Here is a 15344-nt window from a genome sequence, read left to right as displayed (position 1 = left end):
GTCTCGCTGTGGTGGCCCCCACTTCTGTTTGGAACGGCGTCACATCCACCGTCATGGTGGGCCCTGCCATCACCTATAGTCAATACTGGATATGAATGTTTATATGAAAGTGTGTCTTCAAAATTGTACCATCTACCATGCACACAATAAATCCCTAAAAATGATTGTATAATTTTGAGGGTGTAAATTATCTTATCACCTTGACCATTTTCTCTATTCCTAATCATACGGACATCTAAAAACACTTGAAGACCGGCCTCTTTTTGAGAAAAGACTCCCAACTGTCACAATGAGAAAGTTGCTGCTGCACTCAGAGCAACTCAGTGGAGGGGTCAAAGGTCAGTGGGGTGGGTGTGGAGTAGTACGGGGTGTGCACTGAGGGATGAGGGACCAAGAGAGGAGCAGCATCTGGATCCAGAAATGTTTCCCAGCTAAGTTACATTTGTTTAGTCTGAAAGACAAAAGTGTGAAGGCGGGGAGGGGCCTAAAACTGAGAGGCAAGTAAAAAGGGAAGTGGAGGCAGTCAGGTGTGAAAGAATTGTTGAAAGTATGCGGACACCTGGCTGTTATACAAACAGGAAGCGAAAATATGGAGGTGGTCACCCCAGAAGAACATTTGTAAAGTCACTGATTCACAATCTCTGTTGGAATTCATGTCAAAGATGTTTGATGGGGTTGAGGTCAGGGCTGTCAAGTTTTGCCGTACCAAGCTCATCTTGGATGCAGAATGCAGAAGTCGTATAATGTGGACTTCAAACACGATAGTTTTAGTGGTGCTTAGGTTGTTTGTGTGTTTGTGTGTGTGTTATGCATCTAACAACCTTCACCTTACCCCTCCTCCATCTCACCAGTTTTCAGATGGTGGAGAGGTCAGCCTCCTCTTGACCTCTGCGTTCCACAGCCCGCCACGACATTAAGACCACACACGCACGCACACACAAATATCACCCTGTGAGGAACCCAGACAATCAAGTTAAAAGGTCGGGGCATCCCAAAGGCAACAATTATTTATTTGGGAAGTCAACCAAAAAAATTATCTTGAACTCATCTTGGCTATTGTGAACTTTGCAAAAGCAGCTTAAGCAGATTTGCTCATGCATTCTCATCTATAATGAGACCGTGGACGACATGATAGAATTTTTAAGTGGCGGTTCTTCGGCCATTACACAAAATGAAATCAGCATAAGGCGATGACATCATCAGGCATATTCTTTCCCAAATGAAGTTACAGATTGCGTCACAACTTTGTCGCACATTTCTACTGACACAAGCCAAAACGCTTCTTTTTTTTTTTTTGCCCTCACCACAACAAACGCAGAAGACAGAATTTTGGAAAAGCTGAATTTTTAAGACAAAATAAATACTGTGCGAGTTAGTTGAGTGTGGAGAAATGCCAAAACATCAAAATAGAAAAATACATGAATGTATGTGTCGCTTTTTAGTGTGTTCCAAAAGTCTTTCATGGTAGACTACACAAACAGCACTTTGTTCCGCTGGAATTTGGTTGTCTGACCCCAACACATACACTCGACATTATATACAGGGGTATGTACAGTAAGACAGACCACCATAAAGGCTTTTTTAGTGTGTGAGCATGTGTGCTCTCTATTCACTTCAGTTGGCCATGTGTGTGAGCGAATGGGATTTCGTGCGGAGGCCGTCGACAATCTATCAGTAATTGTAAGTGGAGACCTACTGAACCGAGTAAAGTGAGTTTTTTTGTGTTTTTTAGACGTCAATCTTTATGGTTTCAAGACCTCCGACCTTTCGTCTTGTCTGTGACCTAATCAAAGGGAGAGGAGAAAACAAGCATCCTTCAGTCATTCATCACTCCATCTTTGTCCCCTTTAAGAGCACCCCGTATGTCGTAAGGAGAAATCAATGTGGATAGGGGGACACAAAGACCGCAGGAAAACACGCACGCACGCACGCACACACACACACAGCACTAATGAAGTAGAAAGAGAAAGGGAACTACTTTATGAGCACTGTGAAATCGTAGCCATTTATTTGGGTCCAAAGTTCTTGACCTTGAGATGAAAGACATGAAAGGATGTGAAAACTTAAAAATGAAAGTTAAACTCATTCTTCATCTTTGAGTATACAAACAACCTTATACAGTATCATCGGACTATTTATGTCATGGTTTTAGTCACGTCAGTATTACTTAAGTAAAGGCATGTGAAACTTAAGGCGGATGAAAAAGTGAATGCACCAATCAGGAAGTGTTACGCGCTTGAGTTGCTGGATTTAACAAAGAGTAGTTTGCGCCGTTGTGGGCATAAACGCAGGCAACTTCATTAGATGCCGATTAGTGGCACCTCTATTTCCTTTTGAATTCGGCACAGACCGCTCATCCTTGACATGCCTGCAGCACGTCAAAGTACGTTTATAAGGAAGGGTAAGAAGGCTTCCCAGTCAGATGACAAATTGTTGCCTAGGAAGATCATATATTTGTGAAGTGACCACTTGGAGACCACCTTACACCCCGATTAGTCATCTCCGTGTGAGACACTTGCCGGCTTGGGTAAAGTTGTGCATTTGTGTGTGTCTTTTAAGTAATCCAGTAGTATGTACGCCTCGTTAGCAAACGCTACTAAAACCTAAAAGGCCTTCCAGACATCGGTTTTAAGAGACACATTTTCCACTGCATTCTTACAAACGAAACACAACACTAAAGTCTCTCTCATACACGCACACATGCATACACACAAAATAGCCCCCGCATACACACTCAACAAGCATTTTTGTGTGTGGGCAGCTAACAGAATAGTTGAAACAGGATTCCGCGTCCTCCGGGGAAATGAACGCATCGTCATTTAGCATCAGAAAGGCTGTATCCACTTTTTCATCTGTGTGATGAACTCAGGAATGGCCTCAAGGTGATGACGGAGTGAAGATGATAGGCAGTAGGGAGTTGTGGACTGCTCCAGGTGGCAAAACTGTTTTCTTCTCAATCTACGATATCTGTGAAAACCTTCCATTCGCTGGCAAATGCTGAGTTTGGAGGGTACAACCTTGTCGCTTGCGATTTTGTTTTGTTTGGTAACCCAATAGACGTTTCTTTTTTTTTGCACAGAAAAAACAGGCAGAAGAATGAAACTTTCTCCTGGAGTTTTCACAGCACAAACCAAACAAACATAAAACAAGCCTAACGCAAAAGATAGAAGGTTGTACGGAGGAGGAGAGAAAAGAGGGAAGTTATTTTCTCAGGTTTTTGAGGCTGTGCCGCGTGTACTTCTGACAGGTGGGAGGGGAGATGAAGCGTGCATTGTGTGCACTTGCTAATTGGCATTGTTAGCGGGGACCATTCGCTGTGAATTGTGGAGATAGTATTGGTGAGGTTTCTGCACACTGAGTGGTACAGATAGGCAGAAAACGTGCGGCACAGGCAAAGGCTGCTTATGCTAAAGCTACATGAGGTCTGATAAACTTGTAGGTCTTTAATGGGCTCAGCGGGAGGAGGGAGGCGAGGGGAGGGGGGGTAAAAAAAATGTCTAAAGTAGAGCGCAATAGTCGGCTTCAGGCTAGTCTCTAAATACTCTGAATAAAAACGCGATGGGGCTCTTGAAGCCAGGTGACACACGCAGAAGATAATGGGCCATTGTGTTAGTGCGTGTGTGTGTGTTTCAGACTCGTGTGCATTGGGGTGTCGGGTAACACACAAGGTGTGTGTTACGAGCCACTGGCCACATGAATACAGCACTGGATACATTTACACACACACACTTGCACACGCACGCACTGGGCTATTCTTTATTTTTTTCACGACACTGTATAGTTCGTGGTATTCATCTTGGAATAATGTAAGAGCACACACCCTACAACAAATCAGCAAGGTTTTGGAGGTGTTGTCACTTGGTTTGTATCTGTGCCTCCTCCATACACCCACCCACCCACTCACACTTTATTTCAATTGACCAACTTCAGTGTCCCTCATAAAAGAAAAAGGAGCCTTGACTCGGTATTGCTCCAAGTCTCTATACAGTACACAAAATGACAGTATACACACAGATGACCTCACTTTCAGTGTCCTGAATGGTAAAGACAAAATAAAGAAGTGAAGAGTATTAATAGAGGTCCAATGGCCTCTTCAGGATTCTTGGAAATCTTCTCACACAAAAAAGTGACCTCAGAAAGCTTTTGAAAGGTAGAATGAAAACAAGTGTAATTTGTTCATCTCATATGCATTACATTCAAGTATTCTAATAAAATAAAATACTCTTTCTTTCTTTCTTTCTTTCTTTCTTTCTTTCTTTCTTTCTTTCTTTCTTTCTTTCTTTCTTTCTTTCTTTCTTTCTTTCTTTCTTTCTTTCACCATATTTTTGTGATTTCTGCCGAAAATTGAAATGTTTCAAAAGTTTAACCAGAGTCATCAACCCAAATACAACAACAAAAGATAAATTGCTACAACACAGCCCAACACAATACAACTCACCACATAAATACTGATTAACCAAAGAGGAAGTAGCTTGGAATGAAAACAGAAGTAATTCACATTCAGAATTTCCTGTGGTGCTATTTGCGATTTCAACTCTAATCATCACAAACCGAAACGACTACAATGCCCCATTCACACTAAACCTGACTCTCTTAATCACATTGTTTGTGTTTGAAATGAAAAGAGTGTTATGTTAAGATTTGATGGGCTTGGCGCACGCCGGCAGTGTAAGCAATTTAATTCCCGTTTGATTGCGCAGTCAAGATGGCCTGAAGCGAAGCAACTTCCTTTCCCTCTACTGTATGTTGTTTGTATGGAATTACAGTTTGCTTCTAATGAGCCTCATTATTCCTTACTTCAGTGCATTACAAATCCCTTAAGATAACATATTGTTGGACTGCATTATCCTTACAGACCACAACAGAGTAGCATTTCATTACGCTGCCAAGAGTCATAATCCTCCGACCAGCGCGGCCCTCACAGCGAATCAAACACATGATGTGGAAACAGATGGCAAACGTAAGATGATGGCGGCGTAATGACGCGTTTGTAAATAATCTCTCAGTCGCAGCGGTAAATAGCAGTTTATTTAACAAGCATCACATCATAGCAGCACTTTCACCCTCTACTGTCGCTGTCTTTCTTCCTCCCCTTTTATCCCTCTTGCGCTCCCTCCTTTCCGCTCGCTCTCTCTCTCTCGTGTCGGGCTCCACGCTTACAGCGGAGAGCATTAATAATAATAGCAATGATAAACATAGAGCGGAGATAACCACGGCAGTGTGTGTATAAGAGGCCCTCACACTCGGCCGGCTTACAGCGCTTAGCCCCCATTAAAGACGGGATGCTGTGGCGGGAAAATAAAAAGCTGTTATTTTGCATGATATTAACCACATGAAAGCGTACGAGGACAGTTAAAGTGGCTGAAGACGGGAGGGGGGGGTGATGGCGGAATCAAATAAATAACGGTTGGCGGACTTATCGGGCGTAGCACCGTCAGACGTGCGCGCGCGTGTGTGTTATCGTGCGCAACACTGTCAGGCAGCCTATTGTTTGGGAAGTGATAAAAGGCAATTTTCAGAGTCCCTTGTAGAATTGCATGCATGGCTTAATTTGAGGGCCATTTTCCATAACAATGTTGACAGTTTATACCGTACATCTCTTCTTCTGTATAACGTCCCCGTCTTCGTCTGCATTCCCTTGTTTCCCTCGCTCATCCGTCCTGTATGCGTCTTTTCACTTTGTACTAACCTGCATTCATGTCTGTGTTTATTAGCATGTCAGCCCCGTGTTTGCCGTATTCCCTTTGAGGAGGCAACAATAGCTGATAGACTAATACCTGTCAGTAACGGCACGCGGTTCCCCGCGTGGCAGATTGGAATATTTTTCCCTTCTGCCCCGTCCTAATCTCGTAGTGACACGGAGCATTGCGAGCTGCGCTCCGCTGCCATCAGAGGAGAGCGTGTCCTCTCATCATCGTGAGTGAGGGCCTATTAGAGGAGCCGAGAATGATGGGAGCCAGGAAGGAGCGAGGAGAAAATAAGGGAAGAGATCGCAGGTTCGGGGCAGGATAATTGACACGGATGCTCCGATTGCCTGTGGAGGAGGGTTTTTTTTCCCCCTCTCCGAGGCCTTTAGTGCAAGAGCAAACAAGACTGTGCACAAATACGCACGCAGACACAAACACATGTACAGCGCATTCATGATGTTTTCAAATAACCCTACCCGTCATTTGCTCGTCTCCGCTGAGCGTTCTCAAAATGAAACTGATAGCGGTGACAAAAATCAGGACTGCAATTGTGTTTTTTGAGAGACAAAGTATGACCTTCTCTGGCCGGCATTTAAACTGCGCTAGACTCAATCCTGGCAAGCACAGTTCCGAACATTGTCGCGATTCAGATTTTAAGATCCGAGCATGTTTATGCACTGTCATGATGGCCTGTTTACTTTTCTTTACAACAGGGTGAGATAGGACGGTCATGTGACATTGCAGGTGAACGAGACCGTGATTGCCGTGGATGCCCGATGAGATTATTCTAACAATATAAAAAAAACAATGTTTGCAGGATATGCAAAATCTGTCAATATTTTGATATTCGAAGATGAAATTTGAGCGGCAACATTTCAGAACCAATCTCATTAGCCTGATGAGATTTATTCCAAATATGAAATAAATTAGAAATAAAATGAATTCCAAATGGGATGCTTTACAGATCTACAAATGTTATCAATGATTAAAATAAAAAAGGTGAATGAGGACAATATTCTCTTTGAGTAGCTATTACTCAAAACAGGCCAGAAGCATTTTGCATTTTTCCACTTAGACTTCCAATCTACTTTATCTGTGTGTTGTAACGTCCGCCATATTTCTTTCTTACCGTTTACTTCATGGGACAAAGCCGTAATGACACTACAGGAGGTCGCTGCCATTCGTCTTTCAACCCTCAAACTGGAATTGCAACAGCGTCGCCTTTCGGCAAACTAAAGCTAAGGCGCTATCTGCTTACTATAATCTATATTTAAAAGAAGAGGAGAAAAGACTCGTGGCTATTCTATTCCTTAAACCTGTTATCATTTTTCAAAGCTGAGCCGTCTCTTGCTTTCTTCCCCGCTTCAAGGCTGTTTTATTGTATCGCAAGTAGGAAGTGTTCTTATTGTAAAGTTTTTTATTTTTTTATCCTCATATTTTATTGTCTGAGGAGACATCCTTAGTCTGGTGGTCTCGTGAACAAAGCCAATGAGGGTGGGATTGATAATGATGCTTTAATGGGCCACTATCTGCCCTTGCTGGGACTTCAATACCAAGTGAAAATGTAACAAACTATACTTGGAATGTTGCAGACGGGAGAATAAAGGAAAAAAATTGTAAGGACGACTTTAAAATCCAACATCATAGATACTTCGTCCTCTTTTGGAGGACTCGCAGGATAAATAATATTTGCCCGAGCACTCCTCGCTCTCCTCAGTTGATCTCACCTTCCTCCTCGTTACAAATGGCCGCACGTAGGAAATGAGAGGATTGTTATTTCAAACTTAATAATGTTACACGACTCCATTAAGAAAACGCCGCTCTATCAAACTCCCACAATCTCCGGAGATAATTTAATCACCAAATGCCAAACTGCCACGCCACATTTAGGTGTAATTTTCATCCATGCAAAGGTAATTTGTTTCGGTATTATGAATTAATTAAAGCCTAACAAAGATGGAGGAGGCTGTAGAATGTCTAATCAACAGCCCCTTGAAGACTGATTGATTCTCGCTCCTCCACACTGCGGCCTATCATGCTTTGTCCTCCACATCTCATCTCTAAATTGATTCCCCCTTTACGTGGTGGCTCCGCTTACCTCTTCAGATCGTCCACTGTTTGTGCCAGCGGGTTGATCTGGACCTTAAAAAAGTCAGTCTGATGGTTGGTCTCTGCAGACACCACTTCTGTCTTTTGACTTAACTACGTAGCATTTAAAAAGCTCCATCTGTTCTTACGGTAACTTATTTAACTTTTGGGGATGATTTGTCATTAGCCATGCAGAGAACTTGGTTCATTTTGAATGATTTACTGTATCAGGATGGCTGGAGTGCCAATCATTTGCAATCACAGAAACATGCAGGGGTATCCAAACTTTTTCATTTTAGGCGCACAAAAATGGAAGAATGCACGGCTGTGTTGAAATGTGTTTAAATTAAATTTATATATATATTTTTATAATATACACTATATTTTATATTGGAATTTTTTTTGAGCTGCCAAAATGTACACACAGAGACTTTAAACTTAAGCAAGGATCCAATCTATTTTGAAGGAAATCCCAAACAAACTGTTTTTTTTTTGCAGTTTAGTTCAGATGGAAACATATTTCATTTTAATGCTCTCATAGTCCAAATCTTGAGTTCCATTTTCTTTGAACTTTCAGAGATTAATTTAAAGCCGACATAAGACACAGTGAGATTCATTTAAAGGTCAATAGAAAATCTTGTTTTGATTCTTATCGGTACCTTTTTCGTCTGTACATTTTTAACGTGACACTTCACCTGAAGTAGCTTTGATTTCTTAGACCAAAATCCTCATTTACTAGCATCAGTCAATTTAGTTTTTGTCAAATTGTAGCATTCTATTCACTATAAATCAATGAATTTACAGACGGCTTTCTATATATATGTATATATTTTTTTTAGTTTAAGTCATCCTTTCAGATCTGTCGAGTGATGCATGACATTTTTTGACCTTTTCATTTTACTTGTTACATTCCTTTTTTTTTTTTTTAAATCAACTATATCTGCTGGTGTAAAATGCATCACATTGTAGCCTTTTTGTCACTCAATCATTCCTGCAGCTGCTTGTCCCGGGAGATAATATTGTGTTTTCACATACATGCCGCAGGGTACCTGAAAGCGTCCTTTTCACCCCTAAACACTCACTCACAGACGCACGGCACAGCAAACAACACAAGAAACCGCAAATCAAGGCTATAACACCCCAAAGTCATATGCAGACAAGCCCTTCTCACGCACACATGCCAGTTATCTGTTTTTCGAATCTTCTGTACACACTGTGGCGGCTGCACATACACACACAAGCATGCACGCTACAAAAAATGTTCACACCCAGACGCATACAGTAAATACAACAAATACCTTCGCATCTGCTAGCAACAACACACCTCAAATCCAGCCCTTGCTTATATAAATATTTATCCTGCCATGGTTGAGATATGCACGGTATTGTACGTGGCCAAGACAATAGTCTATTGGCTTGAGAGTTAGCCCCTGACTGAAACTAGTTACAAATGCCATGTATACTCAAGCCAGGAATGAAATGTTACAAAAAGTGCCTTAACTTTGTGTTTGTCAGATAGCTGTAGGTGCATTCCTTTGCACTGTGGTGGTGGTGTGTGTGTTGGGGTGATAAAAACAAGTGAGAAAAATAGCCTAAGTTAAGGAGAGGCTGGCTGGGGTCAGTGAGAAACTGGTGCACTTCAGATAAATCAACCTTGTAAAATAAACATTGTTCAGTGACAGGCAGGAGGCTGTGGGGTTCCTTTTTGATGTTTGTGCTTTTGATGAGGAGATGCAAGTCGGGTTTGACCCCAAACAATCGCAAAAACACATTGAAAGAGTCAATAAATAATCATAATTATAAATATGGAGTTTTTGTTATTGTGCGGCATTTCAGGGAGTTCTTGATTAAAAAGCAAAAAGTGGGTGAATTGGTTGGTTGGTTGGTTGGTTGGTTGTTGGAGTCGTTGACAACCTCAGCAAAGAAATTGTAATGGAAATTGACACACAAACATTGCTGCAGTCATACTTCAAAATCTTGTGGAAAGGATTCCAGTTCGAGTTTCCGCTGTTGCACAAGTTGCATAATAGGACACTATAGGACTCAACTAGTTGTCGAACATCTGCAACTAGTCAAATGTCAAGTAAATGCAGTCGCAGTAGCGCTAATATTTAGCGCCAATCAAAACTCCACATTATTTTATAATTAATCATACACATGCTTTAGCCATTACCAAATGAAATTCAGCCATCAAGCCACACCATATAGTTGAGTAAACCCCTCGAGTAACGATTCCAAGAAATACCTTTTATTTATATCCCAAGACCTTTGCTTGAATATCACCTATGTTTTTTAAGAATCTGTGATGATTCAACTCCTATTTGGCCACTTTACAAGGCAAGTTAGTTAGACCTCAAGATCCCCTGGTGTTAATCTCTGGTGGCTTGAAGCAGATGACCAATTAAAAATCCTTTGGCAAATACCTAATCAGCACTGTGAGGGTCTTCCTCTCCACAGTACGCCACTGTTTTTTCACAGTCCCCTCCCCTTTTCCATTGTGCCCATCGTGCTGAGCCACGGGGGTCTTTCCACTGCACACGGACACACAACGACACTCCCGTGTGCACAAAAGCATCCGCTCGCACATATACACACACACGAGCGCGGCGCACCTTATTACTCTTTATTAATCTGCAGGGTGTTAATTGAAACCCCCCTGAGTTTGAGCCGTACCTGTATTCCCATTCTCATTATCATCCAAGGTGCCTTTGGGAGCAGCGGGGAGGTGGGTGGCTGGTGACAGAAAGGACTTGAGAATCTCCTGTGACAGGCCAGTTGAACATCTACAGATCACAGTGAATTCAACTTGGTTTCCGTCACCCTCGTAATCAATAGGCAAGAAGAAGGATGCCTGGAGCAAAACATGAACGATGCACGTTGTGACATCTCCCGATATTAATGTGATCAGTTTCTTCACGCCTGCCATCACGTGGAAATGCCTTCAACGAATGATTACTTCATGACCGGTATTGAAGTAGTGACAGAAAAATACTGCAGGTGCATTATGTGAGACTCTTTTTGTTGGGTGAGCACATAGGACTCTTGGATCTGGGTCACGGAGCTGCTCCAGCCAATACACGGCCGCTTTGAGTCACAAACGAGTAATTTCAGGGTGCTAACAGCAATCGATGTTGGACTTGGAGAAAATGGAGGCAGTAATAATACAGCTGGTTTGGTGTCCCAATTTCTTCGGGACCCAAGAGAGATGACATACCTTGATATAGTTAAGAAAGCACAGCAATGGACAGAGAACTCCACCACGTTGATCCAAATCACATCCAAACCAGTCGGGAAAACCTCCAGGCCACTTCCTGCTTGGTTGCTAAGTAACCATTTCCAAATATAGACAAACAGAGACAGTATTGATTGTTAATATTTTGAGATGACAAAATGTTCATGAATCAAAGACTGAAATCACCGCCCTACTCAAGCATATATTTGAAATTATTGATTTGCACAACACAGGTGTTGAGGCGAGCCTTCCTCGGTGCAGACTAACCAGGCCAGGGTTCAGTTTACCTTTCTGGTGACAAGTTATACACTAGCATGAGTGTGTGCACATGTGGTTGCACGAGGGCCAATATATGCCAGGAGGGAAGGGGATACGATTAGTAGTACTCTGAAAATAATTACCTTAATTAAAGCAGTAATGTGTGCAGGCAGAAGGGAGGGAAGAGTGGGGAAAAGAGAAAGGGGGGTTGGACAGGAGAGAACCTGCCATCTTTTATGGAGCAGTTTAGGGACTCTGTGATTTAAGGGGCACACTCAACAGTGTGCAGCAGTTGAAAGAAGGGGGATATGGGGGAATAAAAGTGCTTTGTTATGGCAGGATAACGGGATAGGGGATAGTTAGTGATTGAAGAGATTGGAGGGTGGAGGGAGAGAAAACATGCGCAGGACATTTTTTGTCACAACTGTGTCTTTGTAAACAAAACACACCGAAGTAATTGTCCCCTCAATATAATCTCCCGAGAATTTATTATTAACTCACACAAAAAGATCAGCACGACACTATGCTTAAAAAGGGTTTAATAGCAATGTTCGATTCCAGTCTATCAATGATACCGACACCAACTACCGATACCGTTAGTACTTTTGATACATTACTCCCCAAAAACAATGATAGATCATTTGAAAGAAAAAAGAAACACCTATTTTCCCATTTCTCATTCTTAATCGTAAAACAACATCCAATACGATACCTTGAAATCAGGCCATGCATTAACGATACCGATACCTGGTATCGGTACTTGCCCATTGCGTACATGTGTGCATGACATTCAACTTTGAGTTAACTCACCGGATAATCATGCACTCTAATTTTCATTATCAACACCAAAATTGGATGATTGCAGTCACTAACGGTCTCTCACACAGCTTCTAAGTGTGTGCGTGCACGTCTGTTTGAATTGCCATTGAAATGGCATCTTTTTCGATGGGGCGATAATGAAAATAATAACATCCCCAAGAAAATATTCATAAAGGTAATGATGAATGCCATATTTCTCGGAGAGATACATCAGACGACGTCTTGGTTAAAGGAAAACAGAGAGCGTCGTCTCCCACACCCTCAAATTATCTGCCGCTTTCACAACTCACTGATAGCGTAGATGAGAGCTGAGGAAAATGGACACACAATTATACTCACTTGTCGTATATTAATACTGCTTCTTGACATCTTCCGTGGACCCTGGGCTGTCATCTCTTTGTCTGCTTTAATTGAAAATTAATGGTTAGTGTGTTGCCAAGGCAACTGCCGCGCCAATGACGGTAAGTGAGTAACGTTCAAGCAGACACCGGTGGCATTGTTTGTCCTGTCTGACCTTCAAAGTCAGCCGAGAGGACAGGCGGACGACAACAAAGAAAGACATTAAAAAAAAAAAAGAATAGAGTGTTAAGGGTTGAATGCTGTGCACTGGAGCGGCGAGGAAAAATAAAATTAAGTTATTGTGGCCATGCTTTTCGGCCAGGTAGGGAGACAAAAATCCAGTACGAGGGGGTGACTGAAGATATGATGTCAAAATGCCAAATGGAGGGAATTATCTTTGAGTGCAAGAGAAGAAAAAGGCCTGTGAGTTTTCTGCGGAGCGTCAGGGGCACCTTTGTGGTGATGGAGTCAGAGGGCACCTTATAGCTCCATAATCATCTGGACACAAGTGTCTTTATGCTTGCGTGGACATGTTGGTCCTTATGTTTACAAAGCAGCTCAGACATAATACCAAATGGACGATGACCGAATTAACACCAATGTATGGTCGAAAGGCACAAAAGGTCGTTGATGATGTCACCATTAAAATCAGCATTGAAACATGAAGAAAATAGAGACAAAAATGTTAGTCTTCTTTTGACTGACTCTAGCACACTTTTTCTGTCACTCAGTGGATTCTACAACAATAAAGTCATTTTTGGTTTTATTCTAACTCTAGATGGAGGTGGAACACCAATGACGGGCAACGGAAAAGATCAACTCAACGGTTTTGACAATTTTGGTGGACACGGTCCACTCTGGACAGAGGTACGCACGCATCATTACTAAATTGAGTTGATAGCACACTCCAGACTGGAGTGTACCTTTCCACCCCGCACACATTGACTGAACAATAACGTAATTCATAAAAATATCGACATAGAAAATAATTTTCTATTAAATAGGAGTCACAAAGCGTAAGTTCAGAACTAGTGTCAACTTGTCAGAAAGTAGCTAATCACTGATTTGAAGTTTTACGATCATATTTATTACAGTCAGGAAACATGTTGAAAAAATGTAGCAAAGTGCTCTCTCACATGATTATGAACAAGATGTGACAAAACAGCCCATGGTGAAAACCGCTTCAAAATATGCACACTCAAATGGAATTTTTACACAAACATGTCGTGTTTTTCTTGCGCGTGTGGCTTTGCTGTTAAGCACAAAGAAATAATTTGTTACAACACTGCCGACAAGAATGAATGCAGACAATAAGTGGCTTTCCATCAGTTGATCTGTTTTCATCTTAAATGGCCATGAACAACTGCTCTGCATAATATGCTGATGTGCTTCCATAGAAATATTTTGTTCAATGAATTAAAAAAAAAAAATTCAATTAGAATTTAAAGGATACTCATTGTGCAGTTTGACACCACTGGAGGAAAATGCTTGAAAGTAAGAATAGCATTTGGTCAAGCTGCCAAGGGCGAACATCCCCAATTTGGATTGGTGACAAAGGATAGTCCCGCCTCCTGCTTGCGCAATCAAATCCAATCATTTTCCCTCATTTATTCAGCTTCTTAACGACAACGATCGAGTATGCGCAGCCAAGCTGCTCCTTGCGTGGATGACAAACGGCGACTTATTGAAAGGCTCAAACTATGAGTCAGAGTACATGTGTGAGGGAGAGGCCAAAAAAAGTCTCTTCATGTGGACGATATGGAAGATTGAAGGAAGAAATTGGGGATGGAGAAAGATAGAGAGGCTGAGAGTGAGAATGAGGTGAATGGATCACTTTTCCATATTGCATGCGGAGCTGAATCCATCATCTTGGGGAGCCATTATATGCGTCATTCACATCAAACTTTCCAAATTAAAGAGCCACCTCATCTCCCCTACTGTACTCTGCTCGCTAATTCCCTCTCCAGCCCCCCCCCCCCCCCCCCCACCCTTTCTCTATTAGCCGCACAAGCAGCAACTTCTCCCCTCTTTGCTGTAAAGTTGCTGAGAGGGCTCATATATGATGTTTTTGTAGCTTCAGCGTAGCCTCGGGATGCAAAACACATCTCAGAGCTGCCAGATGAGGCCTTGGTGGTTATCTTATCTGATGGGGGAAAAAAAGAGGGTGGTGAATTTTATTTGCATGCTGCATTGATGTTCAAATAGCTGTTTGAATGCTTCCTCAGCAGCCCGGACAGACTGATTGTGTGGCTGGCGAGCAAACAAGTGTATCAGATGATATCAGCCGTGCCCTACTTAACTAGCCCGGGTGAGGCGCGTGAACGCGGCAAATCGTGTAAACTTCACTCCACTTCGATATACGTCGGTACGGAAACTGCTTGTGTGGAGTCAATATTTTTCACTGGCAAATACCTTTTTTGAAGTAACTTTGAACGTACTTGTATGTAGTATGTTCGACGTACTATTTTCTCTTATAATGTTACTGAGGGGAAAAAAAGGTATCTTTTTTTTAGCCTTTGGCCTACATTATACCAATATGTTTGAAAGTTTGGTAAACATTGCTTATTCATAATTTTTATGTTTTTATTTATTGTCTGCAATGGATGATTTCCAGTCTGTATTTTTTTCCCCCCATAATGCCACGGGGCTTGAGTTGCGCATGCGCATGACCCGGTGGCATTATAGGGAAAATATGTTGACTCCACTTTGGCAGTTCCATGCTTCTGTACATCTGTGTCTAACATCGCTCCTCAGTGAACACGTGTGTGTGTGTGTGTGTGTGTGTGTGTTTGTAATAGCTCCTTGCATCTGTTGTGCTTTATGGCAGCGATATGTTAAGTACCTCATATTGCAGCAATAAAATAAAATCTGGTCTGGAAGTAGCTTGATGCAGTTTCAAAAATTGGATCGAGGAGTAGGCT

At 42.0% G+C, this 15344-nt stretch overlaps 1 long non-coding RNA gene across 1 annotated transcript in view; it reads left to right on the top strand.

The window, feature by feature from the left end:
• LOC133162866 (uncharacterized) overlaps positions 1–13815 on the top strand; it is a 50492-nt gene extending 36677 nt beyond the window's left edge. Inside the window, exon 4 of the long non-coding RNA XR_009716288.1 lies at positions 13202–13815. This is a non-coding gene — a long non-coding RNA (uncharacterized LOC133162866). The remainder of the gene's footprint in view (positions 1–13201) is intronic.
• The last annotated feature ends 1529 nt before the right edge of the window (positions 13816–15344 follow it).

Source organism: Syngnathus typhle, linkage group LG11 (genome assembly GCF_033458585.1).
Source record: "Syngnathus typhle isolate RoL2023-S1 ecotype Sweden linkage group LG11, RoL_Styp_1.0, whole genome shotgun sequence".
Classification (NCBI taxonomy): domain Eukaryota; kingdom Metazoa; phylum Chordata; class Actinopteri; order Syngnathiformes; family Syngnathidae; genus Syngnathus; species Syngnathus typhle.
This window is presented reverse-complemented; position numbering and strand designations above follow the sequence as displayed.